Consider the following 7,909-nt stretch of genomic DNA (forward strand, 5'->3'; position numbering starts at 1 on the left):
TGCACCTGGGAAATTGGTGGAAGATGGACCATGTTCTTGGGTGCTGGCACCCACATGAGAGACTTGGAAGAAGCATCTGGCCTTTCAAATAAAGAAATCTTAAAAAAAATAGAAGCAGTGTTAGCACTGTTGGAAAAACAGACACATAGTTCAATGGAAAAAATAGGCAGCTGAAATAAACTGACTTTTCTACAGCCAACCCCTATTTAATAAAGGAAAGAAAACAAACAGGAGAAAGAAGAATCCCCTTAGCAAATGGTTTAAAGGAAAGTGATTATCCATATGTAGAAGCCTGAAAAGATACCCCAACACCTCATACACTATGTAAAAGCAACTCAAGGTTAATTAAAAGTCTAAATATAAAACCAAAACCTTGAGAGCTTGTTTTGAGGTTCTAGCAGGGGAGCGCAGCTACTCGTATACCCTTGACCGAAGACCGGTCCTCCTCTAGCGGGGAAGGTCGTCCTCTTCGACCCAGCACGCAGCTTCAGGAGGGACGCACATGGAGTGGTGAGGGAGGAAGGGGACACCCGCCTAGCCAGCCAGATCAGCCGAATCAACCCTGGCGATCAATGGGGTGACAGATGTCGCAGCCAGATCGCCCTCACATCCTGAGTTCATGCCGGAGCTGAGGGAAGGAAGCAATGCCGTCAGATCTGGCCGCTCTGCGGGAGTCTGAGGAACAACTCACACCAGGTGGCCGCCGTTCCGTCGTCATGGGTAAAGGAGACCCCAACAAGCCAAGGGGCAAAATGTCCTCCTATGCCTTCTTCGTGCAGACGTGCCGGGAAGAGCACAAGAAGAAACACCCTGACTCTTCGGTCAATTTCGCAGAATTCTCTAAGAAATGCTCGGAGAGATGGAAGACCATGTCTGCAAAGGAAAAGTCCAAGTTTGAAGATATGGCAAAAAGTGAAAAAGCTCGTTATGACAGGGAGATGAAAAATTACGTTCCTCCCAAGGGTGATAAGAAGGGAAAGAAAAAGGATCCCAATGCTCCTAAAAGACCACCATCTGCCTTCTTTCTCTTTTGCTCTGAACATCGCCCAAAGATCAAAAGTGAACACCCTGGCCTGTCCATTGGGGACACTGCAAAAAAATTGGGTGAGATGCGGTCTGAACACTCAGCCAAAGATAAACAACCATATGAACAGAAAGCAGCTAAGCTAAAGGAGAAATATGAAAAGGATATTGCTGCATACCGTGCCAAGGGCAAAAGTGAAGCGGGAAAGAAGGGCCCTGGTAGGCCCACAGGCTCAAACAAGAAGAATGAACCTGAAGATGTGGAGGAAGAAGAGGAAGAAGAAGAAGATGAAGATGATGAGGAAGAGGATGAAGATGAAGAATAAATGGCTATCCTGTAATGATGAGTGTGGAGTGTGCGTGTGTGCTCAGGCAGTTGTTTTGCTAAGAATGTGAATTCAAGTGCAGCTCAATATTAGCTTCAGTATAAAAAAACTGTACAGATTTTTGTATAGCTGATAAGATTCTTTGTAGAGAAAATACTTTTTTTAAAAAATGCAGGTTGTAGCTTTTTGAGGGGCTACTACATACAGTTAGATTTTAAAGCTTCTGATGTTGAATGTTCCTAAATATTTAATGGTTTCTTTAATTTCTTGACTTGTGTATGGTAGCGCAGCAAAGTTGTAGGAATTAGTATCATTTGTAAATTTGGATTTTTTGTTAGGATGTTGCATTCTGTGTTGTTTTTTTAAAAAAAAATTTTGTAATAAAATTATGTATGTTAAAAAAAAAACCCAAAACCTAAGTAAACATATGAGAAACTGTAAAACATTAGCAGAGACAACAGTTTGCATAAGATTCCAAAAGCACAAGTAACAAAAATAAAATATACAAATTTGAGCATATCAAATTAAGATACATCTTCACAACAAAGTAATCAACAGAGTGAAGATACAATGGACGGAATGGCAGGAAACATTGAAAACTCTGACTATGACAAAAGATTGATAGCCAGAACATACATATATAGAACTGGAAAAACTCCAAACAAGAAGCAAAATGTACACGTAAGAAATGGGCAATGATCAGAATAGATGTTTCTCAGAAGAAGAAATCTCAATTGTCAAGACATAGATGAACATGCCCAATATCACTAGCCATTAGGGAAATGTAAATCAAAACCAATAGCAGACTCCATCTGTGGGAGAAGACAATGCTTGGGTTTTCATTTGTGCAACAAGTGGGTTTAGAGGACCCTGTTCACCATTAGAGGGCAGAGTCTACATGGAAGTAAAGAATCCTTAATACTTTCCTAATGGGAGAAGAGGAAGCCTGAGACCTCGCAAGCAGGAAGTGGTCCAGAAACTGCTCAGGTGTGGGTGTAGGTGGCTGAGCAACAGGCAGTCCTGCCTTGATTCCCCACAAAGATACAGGGGAAACCCTTCTGGATGGAGCAGGCGTGAATCGGAGGACCTACTGGGAGAACAAGGTCGCCCACCGCGCGGAAGCCAAGTCGCGGGACCCAGACGCAGAAGCCCCAGGGTCTGCGCGACAGTGCTCCAAGGGGAGTGCATGCCACACAGACAACAGCGGGGAGACTTGGGACGCTCAGGGCTCCGAGTCCACACATCGGCGCTGGAAGGGGAGGTGAGCTCAATAACCCGAGACATTGGTGGGGAAACGGGGGTCAGAATCTAGAGGGGGGCCGGAAAGTGCAGCAAACTCACTACCGGAAAGAAGGAAAAAAAAAAGCTTTGGGGTTTCTCTTCCCCCTAACCTTGCAAAGGTTACAAGGCTGCAAGGCTTGAAGAATTCCCAAGAGACAAAGAGCAGGACTCCTCTTTGGATTTACATATCAATGGGGGAGAGTTAAGGAACTGAGTCACTACAATTCAGTAGCCTAGCCAACCCAGTGGGAGTCCAGAGGAGCCAAAGACTGGAAGCTAAATACCATCAATTCTGCACAGCCCTGCCCTGCGGTGTTACTTACCCCCTGAATAAATAAAATAAATAAATAAATAAAAAGAGAGAGATTTACCACGCATAACCTGAGGGTGTCACCTTTGCACACCCTTAACCAGGAAGAACCAGGCAGAGCTCTCAGGCCGCACCCATCTCAAGCCTCCAAGGCTCCTCCAACAGCAGGCAGTCCACTTAACACAGACACAGTATAAAAAAAAAAAAAAAAGAAAGAAAAAAAAAAACGCACAGTGACGCAAGAAGAATTAACTATGCCGAGTAACAAACACAGAAATAGAGGGAGCAAGATCAACGATGACACTATGATGCCTCCAAATAAGCAAAACACCCCAAGCCAAGAGTATGAAGATGATGAGATAGAAGAAATGCAAGATACGGATTTCAAAAAATTTATGATAAGAACATTTAGAAGTTTTCAAAAGCAAATCCTTGAACTACAGAAATCCTTAATGGACAAGATTGAAAATCTCTCTCGTGAAAATGAAATTTTAAGGAAGAGTCAAAATGAAACTCAGAAACTAGTAGAACAGGAAAGTGTAATAGTCAAGAGAAATCAAAATGAAATGAAGAGCTCAATAGATCAAATGACAAACACATTAGAAAGCCTTAAAAACAGAATGGGTGAAGCAGAAGAGAGAATATCGGACTTAGAAGATAGAGCACAGGAAAACATACAGTCAAACCAAAGAAAAGAAGAGGAAATTAGAAACCTAAAAAATATTGTTGGGAATCTACAGGATACTATTAAAAAAAACAACATTCGAGTTCTAGGAGTTCCTGAAGGCATGGAGAGAGAGAAAGGATTGGAAGGCCTTTTTAGTGAGATACTAGCAGAGAACTTTCCAGGTTTGGAGAAGGACAGAGATATCCTAGTACAGGAAGCTCATAGAACCCCCAATAAACATGACCAAAAGAGATCCTCACCACGACACGTGGTAATTAAACTTACCACAGTGAAACATAAAGAAAAGATCCTAAAATGTGCAAGAGAGAAACGTCAGATTACTCTCAGAGGATCTCCAATCAGACTCACAGCTGACTTCTCATCAGAAACCCTACAAACTAGGAGGGAATGGCGAGACATAGCATAGGTGCTAAGAGAGAAAAATTGCCAGCCCAGAATATTATATCCTACCAAGCTCTCATTTGTGAATGAAGGTGAAATAAAGACCTTTCATAGCAAACAGAAATTGAAAGACTTTGTGGCCACTCGTCCGGCCCTGCAAAAGATACTTAAAGATGTGCTACACTCAGAAACACAGAAACACGGCCATCAATATGAAAGAAGGGAAAGGAAGAACACCTACCAGTAAAAGAGCATGGGAAGCTCAAAGCATATACTAGAAAATATTTCCGGGAAAATGGCAGGGCAAAGTCACTACGTATCAATTGTCACATTGAACATTAACGGTCTGAATTCTTCAGTTAAAAGACACCGTTTGGCTGACTGGCTCACAGAACACAACCCAACTATTTGTTGCCTACAAGAAACACATCTCTCTAACAAAGAGGCATGCAGACTGAAAGTGAAAGGTTGGAAAAAGATATTCCATGCCAACAGAAACCAAAAAAAAGCAGGTGTAGCCATATTAATATCAGACAAAATAAACTTTAATACAAAAACTGTTAAGAGAGACAAAGAGGGACACTATATAATGATTAAGGGTTCAATTCAACAGGAAGATGTAACTATTATAAATGTATATGCACCTAATTACAGGGCACTGGTCTATTTAAAAGATATGTTAAGGGACTTAAAGGGAGATTTAGATTCCAATACAATAGTACTGGGGGACTTCAATACTCCACTCTCAGAAATAGACAGATCATCTGGACAGAAGATCAACAAGGAAACAGCAGATTTAATTGACACTATTGTCCAAATGGATCTAACAGATATCTACAGAACTTTCAACCCTACATCTACAGACTTCACATTCTTCTCAGCAGCGCATGGAACCTTCTCTAAGATTGATCACATACTAGGCCATAAAGCAAGTCTCAGCAAATTTAAAAGAATTAGTATCATACCATGCAGCTTCTCAGACCACAGTGGGATGAAGCTGGAAATTAGCAACTCAGGAAACCCCAGAAAGTATGCAAACACATGGAGACTGAACAACATGCTCCTGAATGAACACTGGGTCATTCAAGAAATCAAAAGAGAAATCAAAAACTTTCTGGAAGTAAATGAAGACAACAACACAACATATCAAAACTTATGGGATACAGCAAAAGCAGTATTGAGAGGCAAATTTATAGCAATAGGTGCCTACATCAAGAAATTGGAAAGGTACCAAATAAATGAGCTTTCAGCGCACCTCAAGGACCTAGAAAAACTGCAGCAAACCAAACCCAAATCTAGAAGGAGAAGAGAAATAATTAAAACCAGAGAAGAAATTAACAGGATTGAATCCAAAAAAACATTACAAAAAATCAGCCAAGCGAGAAGCTGGTTTTTTGAAAAAATAAACAAAATTGACACCCCATTGGCCCAACTAACTAAAAAAAAGAAGAGAAAAGACCCAAATCAATAAAATCAGAGATGAAAAAGGAAACGTAACAACAGACACCACAGAAATAAAAAAGAATCATCAGAAATTACTACAAGGACCTGTATGCCAGCAAACAGGAAAACCTATCAGAAATGGATAGATCCCTGGACACATGCAATCTACCAAAATTGAACCATGAAGACATCGAAAACCTAAATAGACCCATAACTGAAACAGAAATTGAAACAGTAATAAAGGCCCTCCCAACAAAGAAAAGCCCAGGACCAGATGGATTCACTGCTGAATTCTACCAGACATTTAAAGAAGAACTAATCCCATTTCTTCTCAAACTATTCAGAACAATCGAAGAAGAGGGAATCCTCCCAAATTCTTTCTATGAAGCCAGCATCACCTTAATCCCTAAGGCAGAAGAAAGATGCAGCACTGAAAGAGAATTACAGACCAATATCCCTGATGAACATAGATGCAAAAATCCTCAATAAAATTCTGGCCAATAGAATACAACAACACATCAGGAAAATCATCCACCCAGACCAAGTGGGATTCATCCCTGGCATGCAGGGATGGTTCAACATTCGCAAATCAATCAATGTGATTCACCACATTAACAGACTGCAGAAGAAAAACCATATGGTTATCTCAATTGATGCAGAGAAAGCATTTGATAAAATTCAACACCCTTTCATGATGAAAACTCTAATCAAATTGGGTATAGAAGGAACATTCCTCAATATAATCAAAGCAATTTATAAAAAACCCACAGCCAGCATCCTATTGAATGGGGAAAAGTTGGAAGCATTTCCACTGAAATCTGGCACCAGGCAGGGATGCCCACTCTCACCACTGCTATTTAACATAGTTCTGGAAGTTTTAGCCAGAGCCATCAGACAAGAAAAAGAAATCAAAGGAATACAAATCAAGAAGGAAGAAGTCAAACTATCCCTCTTTGCAGACGACATGATTCTGTACTTAAAGGATCCAAAGAACTCTACTAAGAGACTATTGGAACTCATAGAGGAGTTTGGCAAAGTGGCAGGATATAAAATCAATGCACAAAAATCAACAGCCTTTGTATACACAAGTAATGCCATGACTGAGAAAGGACTGCTAAGATCAATCCCATTCACAATAGCTACAAAAACAATCAAATACCTTGGAATAAACTTAACCAAGGACGTTAAAGATCTCTACGATGAAAATTACAAAACCTTAAAGAAAGAAATAGAAGAGGATACCAAAAAATGGAAAAATCTTCCATGCTCATGGATTGGAAGAATCAACATCATCAAAATGTCCATTCTCCCAAAAGCAATTTATACATTCAATGCAATCCCAATCAAGATACCAAAGACATTCTTCGCAGATCTAGAAAAAATGATGCTGAAATTCATATGGAGGCACAAGAGACCTCGAATAGCTAAAGCAATCTTGTACAACAAAAACAAAGCCGGAGGCATCACAATACCAGACTTCAGGACATACTACAGGGCAGTTGTAATCAAAACAGCATGGTACTGGTACAGAAACAGATGGATAGACCAATGGAACAGAATTGAAACACCAGAAATCAATCCAAACACCTACAGCCAACTTATATTTGATCAAGGATCTAAAACTAATTCCTGGAGCAAGGACAGTCTATTCAATAAATGGTGCTGGGAAAACTGGATTTCCACGTGCAGAAGCATGAAGCAAGACCCCTACCTTACACCTTACACAAAAATCCACTCAACGTGGATTAAAGACCTAAATCTACGTCCTGACACCATTAAGTTATTAGAGAACATTGGAGAAACCCTTCAAGATATTGGCACAGGCAAAGAATTTCTGGAAAAGACCCGGGAGGCACAGACAGTCAAAGCCAAAATCAACTATTGGGATTGCATCAAATTGAGAAGTTTCTGTACTGCAAAAGAAACAGTCAGGAGAGTGAAGAGACAACCGACAGAATGCGAAAAAATATTTGCAAACTATGCAACAGATAAAGGGTTAATAACCAGAATCTACAAAGAGATCAAGAAACTCCACAAAAACAAAACCAACAACCCACTTAAGAGATGGGCCAAGAACCTCAATAGACATTTTTCAAAAGAGGAAATCCAAATGGCCAACAGGCACATGAAAAAATGTTCAAGGTCACTAGCAATCAGGGAAATGCAAATCAAAAGCACAATGAGGTTTCACCTCACCCCGGTTAGAATGGCTCACATACAGAAATCTACCAACAACAGATGCTGGCGAGGATGTGGGGAAAAAGGGACACTAACCCACTGTTGGTGGGAATGCAAACTGGTCAAGCCACAATGGAAATCAGTCTGGAGATTCCTCAGAAACCTTTCGACCCAGCCATCCCACTCCTTGGAATTTACCCAAAGGAATTTAAATTGATAAACAAAAAAGCGGTCTGCACCCTAATGTTTATTGCAGCACAATTCACAATAGCCAAGACC

General features: G+C 40.5%; 1 pseudogene; it reads left to right on the plus strand.

The window, feature by feature from the left end:
- The first annotated feature begins 716 nt into the window (after positions 1-716).
- LOC138848205 (high mobility group protein B2 pseudogene) lies at positions 717-1,630 on the plus strand (annotated as a pseudogene).
- The last annotated feature ends 6,279 nt before the right edge of the window (positions 1,631-7,909 follow it).

This window comes from Oryctolagus cuniculus, unplaced genomic scaffold (genome assembly GCF_964237555.1).
Source record: "Oryctolagus cuniculus unplaced genomic scaffold, mOryCun1.1 SCAFFOLD_124, whole genome shotgun sequence".
NCBI lineage: Eukaryota > Metazoa > Chordata > Mammalia > Lagomorpha > Leporidae > Oryctolagus > Oryctolagus cuniculus.